This window comes from Chiloscyllium plagiosum, unplaced genomic scaffold, assembly GCF_037043375.1.
Source record: "Chiloscyllium plagiosum isolate Xiang-an unplaced genomic scaffold, Cpla_swu_hap1 HiC_scaffold_47, whole genome shotgun sequence".
NCBI lineage: Eukaryota > Metazoa > Chordata > Chondrichthyes > Orectolobiformes > Hemiscylliidae > Chiloscyllium > Chiloscyllium plagiosum.
In genome coordinates this window covers 6643016-6667375 of record NW_028270185.1, presented here as the reverse complement: position 1 = coordinate 6667375, position 24360 = coordinate 6643016, and the positions used below count along the sequence as shown (strand labels likewise).

Here is a 24360-nt window from a genome sequence, read left to right as displayed (position 1 = left end):
TCCATACACAGATGGTAAGATTATTTTGGGTTTCCGTAACCCATGAATGATGTGCCCAGTAGATGTGATTCTCCCAGTGGTTTCCTGAGTCAGAGTTTGGGGATTTCCATTTGGCAGGAATGTCTGGGGTGGGATTCAAGGAATCCTTTTGTCTCAGAAGTGCCAGACTCACTCCAGGGTGCCCTATGTTTATAGTCGCTACTATCCTCTGGTGGCTCCCCCTACTGGAGGATACATGAATGTGGATTCAGGGACAGAACAGGAATGTTCTGAACTGCTTTCCAGTATGGCTGGACTGGCAATCCTGAGTCCCAAGTCTGACGCTTTGATGCATGATGGTTCAGACCTCACCACAGCTACTAATGAAATTAAAATTAAATTAAGTGAGAAAGTCTAGAATTTAAACCGGTTTCAGTAATTATAACTATCGCTGATTGTTGTAAAAATCCACCTGGTTTGCCAATATCCCTTTAGGGAAGGAAATCCGTCATCCTTACCCAGTCTGGCCTACACGTGACTCCAGACCCGCAGCGATGTGCTTGATTCTTGACTGCCCTTTGGGCAATTAGGGACGGGGGGATGCGTGGAATATCTGGCCTGGCCAGTGATATCTAAATCCCAGGATCATATTAAAATACAGTTTTCACTTGCAGAGATGGCACACACTTAGCTAAGGGGGGGGGAGGTTAGGTTAACAGCTGTCAGGAAGCGATACCTGGCCATAGGATCGAAACAATTCGCGAGGGAGAGCAAATCCAAAGAAAAAGATATAGAACAGAACCCTTCATGAAGCAAACCAACTGACATTACTGAAACATAAACAGTAATTGCTGGAGAAACTCAGCAGGTCTGGCAGCAGCTGAGGAGAGAGAAACAGAAATAATGCTTCAGGTCCAGCGACCCTTTGTCAACAATGTTTTTCTTTATTTTGTTTCCATCACCCCTTTTGTTTCCCCTGCATGGGGGGGGGGGGGGGGGGGGGGGATGTTAGAAACCCTACATAGTGGAAGCAGGCCATTCGGCTCATTGAGTCCACATGATCTTCCGAAGACCCACCTCTATAACTCTGCATTGCCCGTGGCTAACTCACCAAGCCTGCAGATCCCTGGACAAGATGGGCAATTAACCATGGCCAATCCACCCTAACCTGCACATCTTTGGACTGTGGGAGGAAACCGAAGCACCCGAAGGAAACGCAAGCAGACACGGGGAGAATGTGCAAACCCCACACAGACAGTCGCCTGAGGGTGGAATCAAACCCATGTCCCTGTTGCTATGAGGCAGCAGTGCTGACCACAGAGCCACCGCACTGCCCTATTGTTTTCATTTTGCTTCCAAGTGTGTGCTGTTTATAACTCTCCCGCCCTGGGATCTCTGCAAATGACTTCAAGGGTCTTTACTTTGGGAATGAAGTGGAAAATCTCCTTGGTTTCAGAGTGTGGCCTTCCTAAGGAACATCAGTCAAAGAGATGCAGTCACTAGTATTCCCTAGGGAAATGGGATAGATAGTTCGTGGCCAGCAATTGGATGATTAATTAAATGATCAGTTTTTATGATTTTGGTCAAATGAGGTTTGTGGTTGTGGGGAAACCCCTTGATGTTTGAACAGTCTTTCACATAGAATCAAGCATAATGAAAGGAGGCTGTTTGGCCCATCGCACCTCTATTGGCTCTTTGCAAGAGCTATTCAATTAGCCCCGGTCTCCCTGCTCTTTCCCTGCAGCAGAATGTTAGTTACCCCATTTCTTCTCGAAACTTCTGATTTAATCTACTTCAACTGCCCTTTCAGGAGGCAAATTCCAGGTCACAAAGAGCTCACTGTGTTAAGAAAAATTCTCCCATGCCGTCTTCTACAGGTTATTCTAATCTTTCGTCACTGGGAAAGAGTTTTCCCTCATTTACTCCATAAAAACCTATTCATCATTTTGAACTCCGCCATTAAATCCCTTTTGACCTTCTGTGCCTCAAGGAGAACATACCTCACTCCTCCCGTCTCTCAACTGCCATCTGAACAAGCACACCTAATGTATTAAAAACCTCCTCAGTTCTGCCATCCCTGCTCACGTGCTCCATTGAATCCACAACCATGTAATTAAAGATACTGCTTATTTGGGGGATCCAAGATGGCGGCGACCCAGCAAGTCTGAGTCTACAGTGCTCCTCCCAAGACTTGGGCAAAGTGGGTCACCCGCCCCCACCACATTCACCAAATCATTTAAAATAGGTTTTACTTAATGTAATTAGTTGCTTAGTATTGAATTTAAACAATTTAGTCTCCAGTAAAAATGACTAAAGGGAAGGGAGCCCGCAGCTCTCAGCAAGCAGGAACCCCTCCCCCACCCTCTCCAGCTGCAGCAGAGGCGTCCGCAGCCGCCCCGGGGGACTTACCTACGGTGGCGAGCCTTGTGGAGATGATTTCCAAACTGGACACGAAGAGCGACGCTTTAATCGAGGAATCCCGAAGTCGATGGGACTCACTCTCGGCCGCGCTGCAAAAGCACGAACGAGACATCAAGGAAATTGAGCGCCAAGTCGGAGGGGCGGAGCTAAAGGCTGCGACTTCCGAAACTACAGCACAATCGGCCGTGGATCGGGTCCGGACTCTCGAACAGTTAATCCGGACCTTAGAGAACCACATTGACGACCTCGATAATATAGGTCGTCGAAAAAATATTTGTTTGCTGGGCCTTCCCGAATGGGAAGAGGAAGGCCAGCTTACAGTGTTCCTTGAACAGCTTTTAAATCTGGAGGCTGGATAAGGCCAGATAAGGGTGGAATGGGCCTACCGGGTTGCAGCGCACGGGCCCGGCTTGAACCAGCGCCCCCGCCCGGTCCTGTTCCGGCTGCAGAGCTATAAGGAGAGGCAGATATTCTTAGAAGCCTCCAGAAATCTTGGAAAAGATTCCCAAGCCATGATCTATAAAGGATCCAAGATCATGTTATTCCAGGACTTTTCCCCAGCTCTGGTCCGAAAAAGGAAGGCATTTGATGAAGTGAAGAAGTGTTTTAGGGACTTAAATATTCAGTACTCCTTGCGCTACCCAGCAACGCTACGCTTTAACCATAAAGGGTCCGTGTATAACTTCGGATCGTTGGAAAAGGCCAAGGAATTATTGGACTCTCTTAGATAAATTGTAAGAGTTAATTGATGTTATTTTGCTTTCCCCCCCGGTTTTTTTTAACCTTACTGTTTAATATTATCTTGGGGGGTGGGGAGAGGGATTTATTTATTTGTTCTCTACTTAACGATCTTCCCCCCTGTGAGAGGTAATTTCGGTTTAAACTTTAAGATGTGCCTGGACCACAGACTGATCTATAATAAAAGACAAAACTTTTGTTTCTTTTCTAACAACCATTTTATATACTCAAAAGTAGAATAGTTTAAATTGTGCAGAATGCTGACAATTTGTGAGCGATAGTAAAAACAAGCAGGCTCTTGATTGATGAAGCCATTCACACAGCAGGGAAGGATAAGTCCTTGACTGATAAGACTGCTAGCACAGACAGAGAAGAATAAGTCTTTGACTGATAAGACTACAGGGTGAGAAAAACAACAACTTTAGAGACTCTGAAGACATTTGTTGCAGACTTTGTGATAAAAATAATGATGTTTTTAAGAATGTGAACCTCATGGCTTGTTGGAGCCAAGGAGAGGAGGGACTTGTGCTGTATATAATGGGAGACTTTGTGAGCCTCAGCGCGCCTTTTCTTTAAGGGTGCCCGACTCTGCAGACTTGACTTGTTAATAAAACTTTGTTTTCCTGAATTTGTCTAGAGCGATTATTGAGAAGCGATTTTCGTTTCTAACACCCCCCCTTTTTTTAATTCTATATATATATATATATAGGCCAGGAGGGGGGAGGTGGTTACCTTATCCTATTTTATCTCTGTCTTTAGGTGCGGAGTTGTTTTCCCTTGTTATTTTGTATTATTATATTTAATTATTACTTGTTGAGGCTGTAATTTTATAGTTAAAAATGTTTATACATGGTATTAACATTACCAAATATATCCAGGTGTTGGTGTGGGTGGTGTAGGATGCTCACTGTTAACTCCAGCTCTGTAGTATATTTGAATTTTCTTCATCCTATTGAGGAGCGCCTGGGTCACTGGTTGGGAGAGGATACAATGGACTTTTGGAAAGGAAGTGATACCCCCTGGGAACAAGGGGGAAAATCTCCATTTAAATATGTTTTATATTTTTTTATTTAGAAATAGTTTTTATTATACTGTTGTGAGTGTATTAGAGAGCCTTTATTTCTGTGAATTTTATATGCTCTATGCTCGGGATGTTCTGGATAGAGGATCCCCTCCTGAGGGGTCTCGGATTTGCCCGGACGATTATGGTTGATCAGTCAGTTAAGTGGTGCACCTGGAATGTGAAGGGGAGTAATTCACCAGTCAAAAGGAAGAAAATATTATCAAACTTCAAATAAGAAAGGGTTGATATACCTCTCCTACAGGAGACACACTTATTGGATAAAGAACACTTGAAATTACAAATGTGTGGATTTGATCAGGCCTTTTTTTCTTCTTTTAGCTCAAAAAGCAGGGGAGTGGTTATTCTTATTCAGAAGAATTTCCCTTTCAAAATCCTAAATCAGATAAAAGATGAATCTGGACGATATATTCTGATTAAAGCCCTTATAAATGGAGAGGAATATGGGATTTTAAATTTGTATTGCCCCCGGCACATCCTTTTAAATTTATAACGGAAGCCTTCGCAAAATTGATGGCTCTCAGGGCTCATCATACAATTATAGGGGGAGACTTTAATTGTATTATGGATCTGGAAATAGATAGGATTCCCAAGAGTACTGCAGGAGTATCTCCCAGATCTAGACAATTGGTGGATTTGAACAAAGAATTAGGATTAGTAGATGTATGGAGATGCCTTCATCCACAGGGCAGAGACTTTTCTTTTTACCCCAATCCACATAAATGTCATACCAGAATCGATATGTTTTTTGCCCCCTCGATTTTTTAAAATTGCATATCATCCTGTAAAATTGGCAGTATAGCAATTTCCGACCATGCTGCTGTATATATGGAAATCAAGGCGAGGAACAATGAGACATCCCCCCGGCATTGGTGTACGGACCCCTTCCTGATGAAAGATAGAAAATTTGTAAAGTGCTTCTCTCAAGAATTTAAAACTTTTTTAGAAATTAATTCAGATACGGCTAGCAACCCATCAATGATGTGGGAGACCATCAAAGCTTACGCGCGAGGTTTGATCATCTCATACTCGGTGTCCCAGAAAAAATTAAAGGGAGAACAACAGCGTCTGCTCGAAGCTCGCTTAAAAGCAGCTGAAACAGCATACGCTGACAGACTTTCTATTATCAAATTACAAAGGATTACGGTCCTTAGGACAGCTCTAAATACCATGCTTACCCAATCGGCTAAGAGGGAAATATTATTTGCAAAACAAAGGTTATATGAATTTGGCGATAAACCTGGTCGATACTTAGTATTTCTCGCAAAGAAAAAGAAGGCCCCTCAAACTATCACGTCTATCAAGGAAAGTACGGGTATTCTGACTCATGATCATAAAAGGATTAACGCAATCTTTAGAAAATTTTATTCTGATTTATATAAATCGCAGGATTGTGAAGACAGGACTAGGAGGATGCAGTCATTTTTTAAAAACCTGGCCTTTCTGGACCTAACTCCGGAACAGGGGTATCGATCTTGAATATTCTCCTAACAATTCAAGAAATACTTGATGCAGTCAGGCAACTTCAGAGTGGTAAGGCATCTGGCCCAGATGGCTTTCAAGCTGAATTCTATAAAGAATTTACAGGAATATTGGCTGGTCCACTCATACCGTCAGGGTTGTCTCCCGCCTTCATTGAAAGAGGCGAATATCTCTCTTATCTTTAAAAAGGGAAAGGACCCAGAAGATTGCGTGTCATACAGACGGATATCCTTGCTAAATGTAGATTTTAAAATCCTCTCTAAAACGTTAGCATTGAGGCTAGAAAGGGTATTGCCACATATTATAAAGAAAGATCCGACGGGGTTTGTTAAGGGCCGTAGATCATCCAATAATGTCAGAGGGGTTTTGAATGGGATTCAAGCCTGCCATCAGGGAAAGATACCAGGAGTAGTAGTCTCCTTAGACGCGGAAAAGGCATTCAACAGGGTTGAATGGTCATATTTGTTTTACACATTGGAAAGGTTTGGCATTGGAAAGGTGTTTACCAAATGGGTCTCAACATTATATAGTAATCCCAAGGCAGTTGTGATTACCAATGGATTAGGCTCGGATAGCTTCAGTGTGGATAGGGGCTGCCGTCAGGGATGTCCTCTCTCGCCATTGCTATTTACGCTAATAATTGAGCCACTAGCAGAAGCTATATGGGCTGATCATAATATAATGGCCCTGAGGATTGGTACAGGTAAACATAAAATTACCCTTTATGTAGATTATGTTCTTCTATTCCTCAGTAATCTCCTGATCTCCGTGCCTCGCTTAATCCAAGTTATTAATACATTTAGTATATTTTCAGGCTATAAAATTAATTTCTCAAAATCGGAGGCTATGCCAATGGGTGGCCTTGCTAGTATATCCCACTTATTGGACAGATCCCACTTTCCCTTTCGGTGGTCCCTGGAGGGTTTCTTATATTTAGGCATTTTTATTACCCCAGTATTTGGTCAGTTATACAAGGCTAACTTTGTGCATTTACTGGAAAGGATAAGGCAGGACCTTCAGCTATGGGGAGACCTTCCAATTTCCTGGCTAGGTAGAATAGCACTAATTGAAATGAATGTCCTGCCCCGTCTCCTATACCCTATGAGAATGCTTCCGGTGATGCTGCCGAGGCTGGCACTACGTAAATTATATGGCTGGTTGGGTTCCTTTATCTGGAATCATAGACGCCCCCTCATTAAGCTGAAGAAGCTACAGCTTCTATAGGCAAGGGGAGGATTGGACTTCCCAGATTTTAGGAAATATCAGTTAAGTTCCCTATTAAGTTACATAGCTGATTGGGTCTTGTCTGACCCACAATCAATCTGGCTGGAATTCGAGGCTTCTCAAGTAAAATGCCCACTTATTAACCTTTTATTTCCAGACAAGAGGAAAATCATTATGGACCACTGTAAAAACCTTATAATACTCAACACAATTAAAGCTTGGAATATAATGCGGCAAAATGAGGGCAACTCACATAAAACATCCCCCTATGCTCCGATAGTGGGAGCATGGGGATTTCTACTGGGGTTTACAGATGCTACTTTCAAACTCTGGAGATCCAGGGGTATCGCCTGTTTAGGGGATCTGTTTAAAGAAGGGGTCCTGATGTCTTTTGAACAGCTGCGTCAGAAATTTGGATTACCTAATGGAGACCTCTTTCGATACTTCCAAATTTGAGATTACACACAGAAGAAGACCACGTTATTAGATAGTCTTTATAAATCAGATAGAGAATGTAGAGTGCTATGGCCAATGGGGGTACCTTCCGTCAGTACTATTTATCATTTATTACATGATAAAGTATCGGGAGATATGAACAATCTGCTTAAAATATGGGATCAGGATTTGGGACTAGAAATCTCTATAGAAACGTGGAATGACATTTGGGAAAACACCAGAAGAATCACCATCTACAACAGGACTCAGGCCATTCAGTTGAAGATACTTCATAGGGCCCATATAGCACCGGATCAATTGGCAACGTTTAAGGCAGGAGCATCTCCAATGTGTCCCAAATGTAAAATAGAGATGGGCACTCTTTTACGTTACTTACGGACCTGTCATAAGATCCATACATATTGGACTAAAGTAGTAAGTGCTCTGACAGAAATCTTAGGAATGGAAATTAGAGTGGACCCTGTATCTCTCCTTTTGGGCTTTTCGAACTTACCCTCACTGGATATACGCGGGAAGAGATTATTTTCTGTTCTCTCTTTCTGTGCAAGGAAAAATATTTTGGTTAACTGGGTGGCTGAGGGCCCCCCATGACTTTCAAATTGGCACAGATTAATTATGGAATGTATTCCCCTTGACTTCCTTACAAATATGGTGCACCAAAAGACTGCATTATTCCATAAAATATGGCAGCCCTTCTTGAATTATGTAAATACAGATATTTCGGCCATCCTAACAAGGGCTTTTATTTAATTGAGATGGCGAACCTGGCTGGTCCGGGGCCCCTTGGGAGAGGAATCCCGCACGAATACGAGTTTTGTTACATTTGATGTTAATACATTCCGAGCATGTATCTCACTAACCAATTTCTGTGTTATCCGTTGTTTTTTTCTCTCTTACTTGAATAATGTAAGAGACTTAATTATACACTCTGGTTAGTTGTAGGTTAGATTAGTAGTTAGTTGAGTTTTGTTTTTTTCTTGGTATTTTTCTTTTGTTAAATTTTGGTTATTATTTATTTAAGATTTAATTGTATATCAATGTTTATACTTGGGTTTTTTTAATTTGTAAACTTATAAAATTATGTTAAATTTTCAATAAAAATATCTATAAAAAGAAAGATACTGCTCTTTTGTGGTTACAGGGGCTGTGTTGAAGTGTTTCTTCTGAACAAGCCAGTATTAAAACTTTGCATCATTGAATCTCTACAGTATGGAAACAGGTCCTTTGGGCCAACCAAACCTCCAAAGTGTAAGCAACTCCCCTACATTTACCCCTGATTAATGCACCTGACCTGCACAACGGGCAATTTAGATTAGAATCCCTACAGTCTGGAAACGGGCCCTTTGGCCTAACAAGTCCACACCAACACCCCAGAGAGTAACCCACCCAGACCCATTCCCCTACCCTACATTTACCTTGACTAATGCACCTAACACTATGGGCAATTTAGCATGGCCAATTCACCTGACCCACACATTTTTGGATAGTGGGAGCAACCCCACGTAGACACGGGGAGAATGTGCAAACTCCACACAGACAGTCGCCCGCGGCTGGATTGAACCTAGGTCCCTGGTGCTGTGAGGCAGCAGTGCTAGCCACAGGGCCACTGTGCCACATCTCAGTTGATTCACTCCACACGATATCAAGAAATGGCTGCAGGGGCTGGATATGCAAAGGCTGTGGGCTATCACAATATTTCAGCTATTGTATTGAAGGCTTCCGCTCCAAAACGAGCTGTTTCCCTGAACTAAGCTGTTCCAGTATAACCAACAATGTGGAAGATTGCTTCGGTATGACCTGTATAGAAAAAACAGGACAAATCTCACCCAGTCAATTACACACCTTCAGTCAGCTCTCTTTCCATCAGCAGAGTGTTGGAAAGGGTCATTGACAGCATTATCAATCAGCATTTACTTCTCAATAATTCGTTCGCTGATACTTTGTGTTTTACCAGGGCCACTCCGCTCCTTTCTAAAGAAGACTTTCCTCATCTCAAAGAGGGTCCTGTCATGCTGATGTTATGAGCCCTTTTTCAAATGTTCACCCATCCAACCCCCTCAAGATCTTGAAGGGTGGCTCCATGGTCAGCGCTGCTACCTCACAGTGCCAGGGATCTGGGTTCAATTCCAGCCTTGGGTGACTGACTGTGTGGAGTTTACACGTTCTCCCCATGTCTGCATGGGTTTCCTCTGGTTTCCTCCTGCAGTCCAAGGATTTATGAGCCCTTTTTCAAAATATTCACCCCATCCAATCCACCATGGAATGGCTATGCTAAATTGCCCTGTAGTGTTCAGGGATGTGCAGGCTAGGTGGGTTAGCAGGGATAGGATGGGTTGGGTGGGATGCTTGTTGAAGGTCGGTTTGGACTTGATGGGCTGAATGGCCTGTTCCTGTACTGTAGGGATTCAATAAAATCAGAGGTGAAAAGGGTGGCGCTGGAAAAGCACAGCAGGTAGGCAGCATTCAAGGAGCAGGAGGGTTGACGTTTCGGGCATAAGCCCCTCATCAGGAATAAGATTACCTTTAGTTCTTCTAAACCCCCAGTAGACATAGGCTTAATCTGTTTGGCTTTCCCTCTTGTACTGACCCTTTCATGCCAAGTCTTTTCTTTCAGCAATACTCAAGGACAGAATGTACTTTTGATCACCATTTTACCTCATCAAGCAAGTTAGAGAAGAGGGGTTGTCACAGTTTTAGGCTAACTGAGGTCAAATAGCAGGACATGTTCTATTTTCAGACAGGAGTGGGCCTTTTGAAAAAAAATGTTTTCTTGAACTGCGGATGCCAAAAGCTTGAAGCCGTTCGAGGATGAGATTTGTTTCTGACTGAGGGTGAACTGTTACTAAAGATAGGGCCAGGTGATTTCCTGGAAACAAAACAAAAAGAGTGCTGAGATAGAAGTCTGGCAGTATCTGTGGACAGAAAAACAGAGTTAACATTCTAAGATTGATGGATCTTGGGATTTCCCTGGTTGAGTATGCTCACCTGGATGTCTCAGAGAGGAACTGGCCAGACCTTCTCGTTTTTGCAAAATTCTGGTCTGAGTTCCAATCTCTGATTTTGCCTTTCCTGGGATATTTCAGATGACAGTCAGAGGCGTGTGGGTTATGATAAAACAGGACTGTGGTTGCGTGGGCGAGACCGACTGGTACAAGTCTGTCCGTTTTTTTGTTTGTAAACGGAGTCCATTGGATGAGATTTTCCATGTGTGCCTGGACCTCTGAAAAACAGAGTTTCGACCCTCTGCATAAGGAAGAATAAAGACGTCGCTTATTACCTGGAAGTTGTGAACCTGGGTGAGGAACACAGGGATCTTGGATAAATACATCAGTGACTAAAAGTTGCATTACAGGTTGGTAAAGTTATAAAAAAAAAACAAATGCCAGGCATTATTTCTGGAGGGCTGTGCTTGGAGTAAGGAGGTTATGCTAAATCTATATTGAGCTTGTTTAGGTCTTAAAATAACAGGTCGTTCTGCTATAACGTGTGTATCGTTCATGTGAATTCACAGTAACATGATTGAAGAATTTAGGGTGGCGTGGTGCCTCAGTGGTTAGCACTGCTGCCTCACAGCGCCAGAGACTCGGGTTTGATTCCAGCCTCGGGCAACTGTCTGTGTGGAGTTTGCACACTCTCCCTGTGTCCATGTGGGTTTCCTCCAGGTGCTCTAGTTTCCTCCCACAGTCCAAAGATGTGCAGGTTAGGGTGGATTGGCCATGGTAAATTGCCCCGTAGTGTTGAGGGATGTGTAGGTTAGGTACATTAGTCAGGGGAAATGTAGGGGAATGGGTCTGGGTGGGGTACTCTTTGGAGGGTCGGTGTGGATTTGTTGGGCTGAAGGGCCTGTTTCCACACTGTAGGGATTCTATGATAAAGTGTGAACTTTTAAAATGTATGTTGTCTGTAATGCGATTACATCATCAACACTTTAAGCAACGCTTCTGAAGTGTGATTTTTCTGTAAGGTAGGATTGATCAAGAATGCAGTAATTGCGTTATAGAGGAAGTATCCGTACTGCTCTCAGATCTGTTGGCCATATTGTGGAAAGGAAAGGGGGTGCACTGGAGACAGTACAGAGAAGGTTTTCAAAGAGGCGATCAGAAATGTGACCAGACACATCAGGGAAATAGTTGATAGGCTATTTCTTCTCTCTTAAAAAACAATGTAATAAAGGTCTTCAAAACGACAAAAGGTTGTGATCGAGTGGTGGATGCAGGTTCAAATGAAGCATTTCTAAAAAATAATGTACGGGGGAAAAGCAGGAGATTGACACACGTAACGATGGGCCCCATGGCCTCCTTCTGCACCATGACACGTTTATGATTCGGAGTGGACACGGACAGAATGTTCCCTCTTGTGGGGAAGTGCACAATGAGAGGCCACCAATACACGATAGTCCCCAAGAAATCCAATCCAGAATTCAGAAGAAACTTCTTCACTCAGAGAGTGTGGCTCTCAGAGGGAGTGGCTGAAGTGAACAATACAGATACATTTAAGGGAAAGCTGGTTAAGTACATGAGGTCATTGAGGATGGCAGTGATAGAATTGGATGTTGGGAGGAGGCTCAAGTGGAGTATAAATACCAGCATGGACTGATTGGGCCAAATGACCTGAATCTAGGTTGTGTGTCCAATGTGAGCTGCTTTGATTTGTCATTGATCCAGTACTAAGGTTAAACAGTCAAACCCGAGGTTGTCTAAACCCATACTATAACCTCAACAACAAACAGGAAATCAGGCTGGTTGCTTGTGCTGCAGTCTCCCACACACTGAACCTGTGACACCTTCGTGACTTTCTGTGCTCAGATGTGTAGGTGTAGACCGACAAAAAAAAATTCAAAACAAAAGTTTAAAACAATCCAGTATGAATCTGCAGCTGGAAATTCTTGAAAACTGAGAAATATTTTCATGATACTTCTTTTTTTCCATTTTGTGGTGAAGGGCCAGTGGGGGCTTGGAAAATAAGAACTAAATTAAGAGCAGACAGATGAGTCAATGGAATATGTCAACAGAGAAACTACCACTTCTCAGCCTAGCTTGGCCTAGAGCCAGACCTGTTGCCATGGTAATGACCCAATGTGACACATACCTTCCAGGTTCCAGATTTGACCCAAAACACACATACATACACACAGACAGACATACACATACACATACACATAAACACACACACACAAGCACACAGCCATATGCACACACATATACACACACACACACACACACAAAACACTGAGCAAAACCTGCCAACAAACCACAAATGCTAACTGGCGCCATTAATACGTCTAACCACATGACCATTTTTGCGAGGGATTCCATTTGATCGTGGAATGGAAAATTGTATAAAAATAAACAGTTGTTTCTCTTTCTTTCATGGTACGTGGGTATCACTAACAAGGTCAGCATTTGTTGTCTATCCCTGACTGCCTTTGAACTGAATGGCAAGGTCAGGCATTTCAATGGGTCCTGGGTAGCATGTACAGTGATAAAGCCATACAGCATGGAAACAGACCCTTCGGTCCAACCAGTCCATGCTGACCATAATCCCAAATTAAACTAGTCCCACCTGCCTGCACTTGGACCATGTTCCTCCAAACCTTTCCTATTCGTGTACTTAACTAAATATCTCTTACACGTTGTAACAACACCGCCATCCACCACTTGCTCTGGATGTTCATTCCACACATGGACCATTCTCTGTGTAAAAGAAATTGCCCCTTGTGCCCATTTTAAATCTTTCTCTTCTCATCTTAATAATATGCTTTCTAGCCTTGAAATACCCTACCCTAGGGAAAAGATGCCTGCCATTCACCTTATCTATACCCCTCTTGGCTTTGTAAATCATTGCAAGGTCACTTCTCAACCTACGCTCCTGTGAAAAAAATGCCAGTCTATCCAGAATCTCCATATAACTCACATCCTCCAATCCTGGCAACATCCTGGTAAATTTCTATTGAACCTGCGCCAGCTTAATAGTATCCTTCCTATAACAGGGTGACTGGAACTGGACACAGTAGTCCAGAAGAAGCCTCACCATAGTCCTGTACAACCACAACATAACGTTGCAACTCCTATACTCTAAGATCTGAGCAATGAATGCAAGACCAGCCTGGGTAAGGATGTCAGATTTCCTTCCCTTAAAGGACATTAGTGAACTAGATGGATTTTGATGCCAATCAATGATGGTTTTTATGGTCATTTTTACGGGAAGTGTTTACAAATCTAGGGTGCACAAAGTTAAAAAAATCACACAACACCAGGTTATAGTCCAACAGGTTTAATTGGAAGCACTAGCTTTCGGAGCGCTGCTCACAACCACCTGATGAAGGAGCAGCACTCCGAAAGCTAGTGCTTCCAATTAAACCAGTTGGACTATAACCTGGTGTCACGTGATTTTTAACTTTAAAAAAATCTAGATTTTTAAGAATCAAATTTAAATTTCTCTGGTTGCCAAGATGAGATTTGAACTCACATCCCCGGAGTTTTAGGGCTATGCCAGAAATATTACAATAACATTGATCAATCAGCATCTGACCCTGACAAAACTCCAGTACCACTAATGGCAACAAGAAAATAGGAAGGCAATAGTGTTATTTATGCAGGAGGCGAAGAATCAGCTTCCCGACAGTGGGAGGAAAGTTGGAATTTACGGTTGTGGCATTTTAAGCTTTCCAGCAGTCAGTGGTAAGAACTCGTTTTATAATGCATTAGCAAGTCTCACAGACTTATTGTGGCATTTTTTTACCACGTTAAATGAGGTCTTTGTCATTAGCTCTGTGACAAACAAGAAACACGAACCTTCAGAGTCGTGATGGGTCAAAGGCAGTTTTTTTTTAATCTTTATGCATTTGTGGGATGAGGGCATCACTGGCTGGGCCAGCATTTTATTGCCTGTCCGTCGTTACCCTTGAGAAAGGAGTGATGGGCTGCTTTCTTGAACTGCTGCAGTCCACTTGCTGTGGGGAGGGAATTCCAGGATTTTGACCCAGCGACAATGAAGGAACAGCGATGTGTTTCCAAGTCAGGAAAGTGAGTGGCTTGAAGGTGGTGGTTTTCCTATATATCTTGTAGAGTCATAGAGATGTATAGCATGGAAACAGACCCTTTGGTCCAACTTGGCAATGCCGACCAGATATCCTAAACTAATCTAGTCCCACTTGCCAGCACTTGGCCCATATCCCTCTAAACCCTTCCTATTCATATATCCAGATGCCTTTCAAATGCTCTAATTGTACCAGCCTCCACCACTTCCTCTGGCAGCTCATTCCATACACGCACTACCCACTGCGTGAAAAAGTTGCCCCTTAGGTCAGTTTTATATCTTTCCCCTCTCACCCTAAATCCATGCCCTCTAGTTCTGGACTCCACCATCCAGGGAAAAGACTTTGACAATTTACCCTATCCAGGCCCTTCATGTTTTTATAAACCACTATAAGGTCACCCCTCAGCCTCCGACGCTCTAGGGAAAACAGCCCCAGTTTATTCAGCCTCTCCCTATAGCTCAAATCCTCCAACCCTGGCAACATCCTTGTAAATCTTTGCTGAACCCTTTCAATAGGAAGGAGACCAGAATTGCATGCAATATTCCAAAAGTGGCCTAACCTACGTCCTATACAGCCGTAACATGACCTCCCAACTCCTGTACTCAATGCTCTGACCAATAAAGGAAAGCATACCAAACATCGCCTTCACTATCCTATCCACCCTGTGTCTCTACTTTCAAGGAGTTATGAACCTGCACTCCAAGGTCTCTTTGTGCAGCAATACTCCCTAGCACCTTACCATTAACTGTATAACTCCTGCTAAGATTTGCTTTCCCACAATGCAACATCTCACATTTATATAAATTAAACTCCATCTGCCACTCCTCAGCCCATTGGCCCATCTGATTAAGATCTTATTGCAATCCGAGGTAACCTTCTTCGCTGTCCACTACACCTCCATTTTGGTGTCATCTGCAAACTTACTAACTATATGTTCACATCCAAATCATTTATATAAATGACAAAAAGTAGTGGACCCAGCACCAATCTTTGTGGCATTCCACTAGACACAGGCCTCCAACCTGAAAAACAACCCTCCACTACTACCCTCTGTCTTCTACCTTTGAGCCAGTTCTGTATCCAAATGACTAGTTTTCCCTGTATTCCATGAGATCTAATCTTGCTAACCAGTTTCCCATGGGGAACCTTGTTGAATGCCTTTCTGAAGTCCATGTAGATCACACCCACCACTCTGCTCTCATCAATCTTCTTTGTTACTTCTTCAAAAAGCTCAATCAAGTTTGTGAGACATGATTTCCCAAGGCAAAGACATGTTGACCAACCTCAATCAATCCTTGCCTTTCTGAATATGTGTAAATCCTGTCCCTCACGATTGCCTCCAACAACTTGCCCACCACTAATGCCAAGCTCACCGGTCTATAGTTCCCAGTTCTTATCACCTTTCCTAAATAGTGGTCCCACATTAGCCAACCTCCAGTCTTCCAGCATCTCAGTTGTGACTATTGATGATACAAATATCTCAGCAAGGGTCCCAGCAATCACTTCCCTAGCTTCCCACAGCATTCTAGGGTACATCTGATCAGGTCCTGGGGATTTATCCATTTTTATGCATTTCAAGACATCCAGCACTTCCTCCCTCTGTAATATGGACATTTTTCAAGATGTCACCATCTGCTTCCCTACTTTCTATATCTTCCATGTCCTTTTCCACAGTAAACACTGATGCAAAATACTCGTTTAGTATCTCTCCCATCTCCTGCGGCTCCACACAAAGGCTGCCTTGCTGATCTTTGAGGGGCCCTATTCTCTCCCCAGTTACCCTTTTGTCCTTAACGTGTTTGTAAAAACTGTTTGGATTCTCCTTAATTCTATTTGCCAAAGCTATCTCATGCCCCCTTTTTGCCCTCCTGATTTCCTTCTTAAGTATACTCCTACTGCCTTTATACTCTTTTATAGATTCATTTGATCTATACCTGACATAGGCTTTCTTCTTTTTCTTAACCAAATCCTCAATTTCCCCAGTCATCTAGCATTCCCTATACCTACCAGCCTTTCCTTCCACACTAACAGGAATATATTGTCTCTGGACACTTGTTATCTAATTTCGAAGGCTTCCCATTTTCCAGCCGTCCCTTTACCTGCGAACATCTGCCCCCAATCAGCTTTTGAAAGTTCTTGTCTCATAACTGTCAAAATTAGCCTTCCTCCAATTTCAAACTTCAACTTTTAAATCTGGTCTATCCTTTTCCATCACTATGTTAAAATGAATAGAATTATGGTCGCTGGCCCCAAAGTGCTCCCCCATTGACACCTTAGTCACCTGCCCTGCCTTATTTCCCAAGAGTAGGTCACGTTTTGCACCTTCTCTAGTAGGTACATTCACATACTGAATCAGAAAAGTTTGTTGTACACACTTAACAAATTCCTATCTAAACCTTAACACTACGGCAGTCCCAATCTATGTTTGGGAAAGTTAAAATCCACGACCATAGTCACCCTATTATTCTTACAGATAACTGAAATCTCCTGCTGACTATTCAGGGCTCTATAGTACAACCCCAATACGGTGATCATCCTTTTCTTATTTCTTAGTTCCACCCAAATAGCTTCCCTGGATGTATTTCGGGGAATATCCTCCCTCAGCACAGCTGTAATGCTATCCTTTATCAAAAACACCACTCCCCCTCCTCTCTTGCCTCCCTTTCTATCCTTCTTGTCACATTTGTATCCTGGAACATTAAGCTGCCAGTCCTGCCCATCTCTGAGCCACATTTTTGTAATTGCTATGGTATCCCAGTCCCATGTTCCTAACCATGCCCTGAGTTCATCTGCCTTCCCTGTTAGGCTCCTTGCATTGAAATAAATGCAGTTTAATTTATCAGTGCTGCCATGTTCTCTGCTTTGTCCTGCCTGCCCTGATCTTGATTCACTTCTGTTCTCAACTGTACCAGTCTCAGATTGATCTCTTTCCTCACTATCTCCCTGGGTCCCAACTCCCACTTTACTAATTTAAATCCTCCCGAGCAGCTTTAGCAAATCTCCCTGCCAGTTTATTAATCCCCTTCCAATTCATGTGGCAAGAGTGTTCCCTATGTTGGGGAGGTCCAGAACTAGGGGTCACAGTCTAAGAATAACAGGTAAGCCATTCAAGAGTCATAGAGCTGTATAGCACAGAAACAGATCCTTCTGGTCCAACTTGTCCAAATCGACCAGATATCCTAAATTAATCTCATCCCATTTGCCAGCACTTAGCCCCTAAGCCTGTAAACCCTTCCTAACCTGTCTGAAAAGCAACCCTCCACCACCACTCTCTGTCTTCTACCTTTGAGCCAGTTCTGCATCCAAATGGCTAGTTCTCCATGTATTCCATGTGATCTAATCTTGCTAACCAGTCTACTGTGAGGAACCTTGTTGAACGCTTTACTGAAGACCATATAGGTCATGTCCAGTGCTCTGCCCTCATTAATCCTCTTCATTGCTTCTTCAAAAAACTCAATCAAGTTAGACTGGGATGAGTAAGAATTTCTTCACTCAGAGAGTTGTGAACCTGTGGAATTCTCTCCCACAGAAAGCTGATTCATTAGATATATTCAGGAGGGAGCTGGATATGGCCCTTGCAGCTAAAGGGATTGAGGGGTATGGAGTGAAAGTGGGAGTGGGATACTGAGATTGCATGGTCAGCCACGATCATATCGAAAGGTGGTACAGGCTCAAAGGGCCAAGTGGCCTGCACCTATTTTCGATGTCTTTATGTTTCTACATACACAATGCTGAAGAAATCTCACTGATACACCTTGCCTTCTCTACTAACGCATTCCAACTGCTGTATCAAGCGATAGATGTCATCATATCCTGTATGATACTGTATCAAGTTTATGAGGCTGTCCAGTTACAGACACTACAGCACTGCCCAGGGACAATACAAACAGGTCTCTGCAGTGGAAGGTCAAGGATGGAGATGTCCACAATGTTGTGGATGGAGACCAATATGTGGCTGTTGCATTGTGCAGGGCTCCCTGCTGGGTTAAAAGGTATCAGATTACAAAGAGGAGAGCCTCCTGGTGGAGTTGCCATCATTGGCAAATGGGAAATGTTGCTGTTTTGAAGGAGAATCAATAAAGAGCCATCATCAAAGCAGCTCTTGAATTGCAGGCAATGAATCCCCACCCACATACCCTTCAAACATGGCGCTTGGACCTTCAGCCCTGTGAGGTGATGATGGGATTGGTGACTGTCTGACAGTCCCCTCTGCACAACTGGCCAACCACTTCATCTTTGAGTCTGCAATTGGCTGGTTATCATGTGATGGCAGCAGGATGCTGGGAGGCCATTCAAGGTAGCTCTGATGGTTGCAAGATCACGGCTGGTTGAGGACTCCACTGTCTCCCCAGAGGGTGGTGGAGATGGAATCATTGGATATTCCTAAGGTAGATCCTTGACTGACAGGGAAGTCAAAGGTTATCAGGCAGGAAGGTGGAGTTGAAGCCCCAATCAGCCCATGGTCTTGTGAACAGTACATCAGTCACTTGAGGGGCCAAGCAGCCTATTCTTCTCCTGATTTTAATATTCATTAAAAATGAAGATGATCTGGTCATGATAGCTTTGCAACTTGTGAGTTTGTGGGATTTTGCTATGTGCAAATGTTTCCTACGTAACCACCGTGACAACGCTGCAATATCACATCATGGGGCTGCCAAATGCTTTGGGTTGTTCTGATGCTGTGAAAAGCTTTATATCAGTGGAAGTCCTTTTCGTTTTATTCTGCTGGACTGATCAGCGAGAGGCACATCATAGCAAAACTAGAATTTAGGAGATGTCAGACACTGACTAGGGAAAGTCCAAGCTGTAGGTGAGATGAGAGCTGACATTTCAGTTCTCACTTCTTATGACTAAATGAAATGTATGGCCTGTGGCCTGTGCTTTTGACCAATGATTCTCTTTGAGTGGTTGTCAATAACCTTCAGGAGGGTGTCTGAGCTATAGAGTGTGGGCCCCATCCTGTCCCCTAACCACTGACATTCCCAACTGCCAAGGCTGGGAAACTTTACATTTCCCACTTGCATTGTCCTCACATTAAGTGAGGACCATACCTCAAATGTTTGCAAATGCTTGTAAAGTGCTCAGGGACATGGGAACAAAAGTAGGCCATTCAATCCTATGGGCCAGTGCCACCATCCACTGAGTTTATGGTTGCTCTGTATATATACCTCCAGTTCATGAAAATCTATCAAAATTTCTGTTTTGCAATTATTAATTGATCGATCACCAATTATTTGTGGAAAAGAGTTCCAAATGTCCAGCACCCTCTGTGCATTTAAGTGTTTCCTAATTTCACACTTGGTTCTAAATTTTAGACTCTGGGTCCTCGTCCTAAACTCCCAAACCAATGGAAATAATTTTTCCCTGTTTAACTCCAACAGTTTCTCTGAATATCTTGGAAACCATCTGAATTCCAGGGATGACAATTCTGATTTGTTTCCTCTCACCTTGCATCCAAACGCTTGGAGTCCCATGTATATCTTCATTAACTCTCTCCAAGGCCAATATGTTCTTCCTGAAATCCAGAACTCTGAGAGTCGTCAAAAGTGGACTAACTCGGGCTTTGTACAGCTGTAGATTTGGGACTTCCTAGGGTTGTGGAAGTGCTACATAAATGCAAGTTCAGTCTTTATTTTCCTTTAGGTTAGAGTCATGGAGTTGTACGATACGGAAACAGACTCTTCAGATATCCTAAATTAATCTCGACCCATTTGCCAGCACTTGGCCCATATCCCTCTAAACCTTTTACTCATAAACCCAAATGCCTTTTAAATGTTGTGGGACTTCCATGATTTTGACCCAGCAACAATGAAACAATGAATGATCTATACCCTAAGTTGGGATGGGGTCTGTGTGACTTTGGAGGGAAACGTAATGTTGATGGGAAGCTCATATGTCAGCCACCCAGTGTTGCCTGTGAATTGTTTTGTCACTGTGCAGACCGAAGTCCATGCACTGCAGTGGGTTCTAGAAGCAGAAGCCTTTCTTTGACGCGCTGATCAGTGCCTGCAGAGCATCCCAGCATCTGTATGGCCATGCAGCTTGGAGGGAAAATTGTTGCTTGTTGTAGCTACACTTGTTCTTTTATTCTTCACAGACTGGGCAAGAAGAAGGCAAAGTGAAGAACTGTCTCCAGGCTTAGACATCAAAGTAAAGCTAGTTATTACACATTAATATTAAATATTGCAATATATGGTAATCTTAGCTACACCAGGCTCTGATCTTATAATTACATTTGATAAGGACTAAACTATCTTTTTCATGTCTTCAGGCCCACATATTTTCAAGACTCTCATTCTAGACTGTAGCAGTCCGTGGGTCTTAAGGGTAGCAGGGTGGCTCACTGGTCAGTACTGCTGCCTTACAGTGCCAGGGACCCCGGTTCGATTCCACCCTCGGGTGACTGTCTGCTGTACTTTTCGACTTGGACCCTCCTGCATCTGCTTATCTTCACTTTCTCTCAGACCATATTTTCTCGGTCATGGAGTCAGAATGTTCTTGCCCTCCTTTTCATTGGAGCTATGTGATTTTTTGCTTTATTTACCTTCCCATTAGAAGATAGAAGGGACTACAATTCAATGTCACAGCTCCTCTGGTACAGACACTGGGTGTCTCAGCCTGGACATCTGCATTTATTCATTGGTCAGAACTGAATATAAGAGTTGGGATGTCACACTGCAGCCGTAAAAAGCATGGATGAGGCCACTTTTAGAATATGGCATACAATTCTGGTCACCTTTGCAAAGGAAGGAAATTGTTAAACTTGAAAGGGTGCAGAAAAGATTTACAAGGATGTTGCTTGGACTGGAGGGCTTGAGGTACAGGGAGAGGCTGAATAGGCAGGGCTATTCTCACTGGAGGGTGACCTTATAGAGGTTTATAAAATCATAAGGGGCATGGATTGGCTAAATAGACAAAGTCTTTCCCCTGGGTAGGGGAGTCCAAAACTGGAGGGCATAGGTTTGAGGTGAGAGGGACAAGATTTAAAAGGGACTTGGAGGAAATTTTTCACGCAGAGGGTGGTGCGTGCATGGAATGAGCTGTTGAAGGCTGGTACAATTACAGCTTTTCAAAGGCATCTGGATGGGTATATGAATAGGAAGGGCTTAGAGGGACATGGGCCAAATGCTGGCAAATGGGACTAGATTAATTTAGGATATCTGGTTGGCATGGACAAGTTGGACCGTAGGATCTGTTTCCGTGCTGTACATCTCTATGATTGTTAGTGGACAGCTTAATTATTGTATGTGAGAAAATGCTCACTTTTTGCAAACTAAGGACATTTACGATTTGGGGCAGAATGTGATGTTACCAGTAATGAGAGCGTTCTCTCTCTACTCAGTGGATGTGTGTAGTACATTTCATCGCTGTAATATCTGGCAAGTGGACGTGATGTTGTACTTTACCAAGAGTCATCCCGTTACTGAAACAGCGCGTGCGGATTCTCATTTACACTGCACAGTAGGAACTTATATTTCAAATGTGTATTCAACACAGAACTTTATTTGAAATATTTCATGAGTCACTACTGCATGACCTACACATGCCCTCCCCCAGCACCGCTGTTGAATGACTGACTCACATTTTGTTAATTCAGGAGTTATAATCTCAGGAGGCCTGGTGGCTGAGGAGGACATTTTGTCATTTGAAGACTTGCCTGGTATCCAATAGCCTAAGAACTAAAAGTCCCATCAGAGTAAATTAGCCCAGATGTTATATCAGACTCAAGACATGTTCATGATGGGACTTTCCACATTAACACTGACCAACCAGCAACTGTGCTGTGCACAGTTTCACAGTCGAAGGATGTCTCTACTGGGACCATTACGTTCTTGTGGTCCTGAGAGGTATATTACCAAGAGAAGTTAGTGTCATCAGACTCTCCTCCTGAGGAGGAACGACTGGATAACATTTCCTTACTAAGAAATCCTAACAAGGGTGTCCCTTAATTCAGAATGAGACAGTAAAGAATGTAGGTGCCTTGAAACTAGAAGAGACCATTCACCTCTTGAGCAGGTCCACCCTCTCCCCCGTTGCTGAGCAGCAATACAAGGAATCCTAGCTGTTTCCTCCCACTTCACCCAACACCCCTCCGACCCTGTAATACTCTCTTCCATCCTCTTCCATTGGACAGAAGATATAAAGTTTGAATGCATATACGAACAGATTCAAGAAGAGCTTCTCCCCTGCTGCTATCAGACTTTTGAATGGCCCTCTCAAATATTAATTCTGATCTCTCTCTCTTTGCACCTTCTCTGCAGCTGTAAGACTGTATTCTGCACTATGTTCTGCTACCCTGATGCACTTTGTATGATACGATCTGCCTGTAGAGCACACAAAAACAACACTTTTCACTGTATCTCGGTACATGTGACAACAATAAATCAAGCAATCAAGATTCCTGCAGACAATTGTGCTGCCCTCTGCATGCATTGTTGAAGTGTGCGGAAAATTGCATGGTGTACTTTGTTCCTATGAAGTTTCACTCATGGGATGAGGGCATCACTGGCTATTGCCCATCCCTAATTGCCCCAGAGGGAACTTAAGAGTCAACCCCATCGGTGTTGGTCTGGAGTCACGTGTAGGCCAGACCAGGTAAGGATGACAGTCTCCTTTCCTAAAGGACATTGGTGAACCAGACGGGTTCACTAATCACGTGCACTAGTAGAGACAGAATCTGCTGGGAAAGGAATAATAAGTAATAAAGGTTCCAAGTTTGGCCACTTGTGCAATCCTAATTCTCAGTGCATCTGACTGGTTACAAATCCCAAAACTATCACACCTACTGAGACCTTACTTGGGACATTCTCCACCAATAACCTGAGGTTCTGCTTCAGAGCCAGCAGGATTTCGAGATTGGTTTTCTATTCTAAGTCCCAACCTCTCCCATGAAGAAGATCCTGTGGTACTACCTTGAGGAGCAATGACGTTGTTCTTGACATTCTGATTTATCCCTCACGACGCATGAAAAAATGAACCAATCACTGTGGGCGCTTGCTGTGTCCAAATTGGCTGTTATACTTTAAGTGTCAGAATAGAGTCTACACATCAAAAACCCTTCATTATGGCTTAGTAGTATTATCACTACACTGTTAACCCAGAGACCCAAAAGTTTCTGGAGACTTGGGTTTGAATCCTGCCACAGCAGATGGTGGAATTTGAATTCATTTAAAAAACACAGAGCCTAATGATGACTCCGAATTCATTGCTGATTGTCAGGAAAACCCATCTGGTTCACTAATATCCTTTAGGGAAGGAAACTGCTATCCTTACTTGGTCTGGCCTACACGTGACTCCAGATCAACACCGATGGGGTTGACTCTTAAATGCCCTCTGGGGCAATTAGGAATAGTCAATAGCCAGCGATGCCCTCATCCCATGAATGAAAAATAGAAGAAATTGGGTTGTCATGCATCAATGCAAGTGTTTTCTGTACTCCCTTCCTCGACAAAGGTATATTGTTGGTTATTTTTGAACGCAAAGGTACAATTTGCTTATTCAACAAGAAATGAAATGTTATAACCAGCATCTTGGCTTTTCCGCTTCAACTTATCAACCTAGAGGTTTGTTGTTTTTCCAAATAACTTCCTTTTGTAGGTCTATTGATGGTTCCATTCCTTCACATAGAACACCCACACTTTCACTTCCATCATCACCTTAAAACCAATGCAACAATATTTATTTCATATTTCTACGAAGCTTTCGTCCTACACAGTTAAACTCCATCCGTGGACCTTGAGACAGAAAGTTTAAACATACCAGCCTTTTCAAAGTTGAATTTTACGTCCATTAGTCAAAAAGTAGCATTCCAACTTTTAAATTAAAGAGGGGTTAGTGAGACAGAGGGAGCAGTTTGATGACTGTAGAATCGTGTAATAGTAGGTGAGACTATTCAGTCCTTCTGTGAGTGTGCCAACCCTTTGCAAGACCTCTCCAATTA

The 24360-nt window shown here is 43.1% G+C and overlaps 1 protein-coding gene across 1 annotated transcript in view; it reads right to left on the bottom strand.

Annotated features, from left to right (window-relative positions):
- The window catches only part of LOC122542776 (proteasome subunit alpha type-6-like), a 102661-nt gene that overhangs the window by 58703 nt on the left and 19598 nt on the right, over positions 1-24360 (bottom strand). The gene's annotated exons all lie outside the window — the stretch shown is intronic.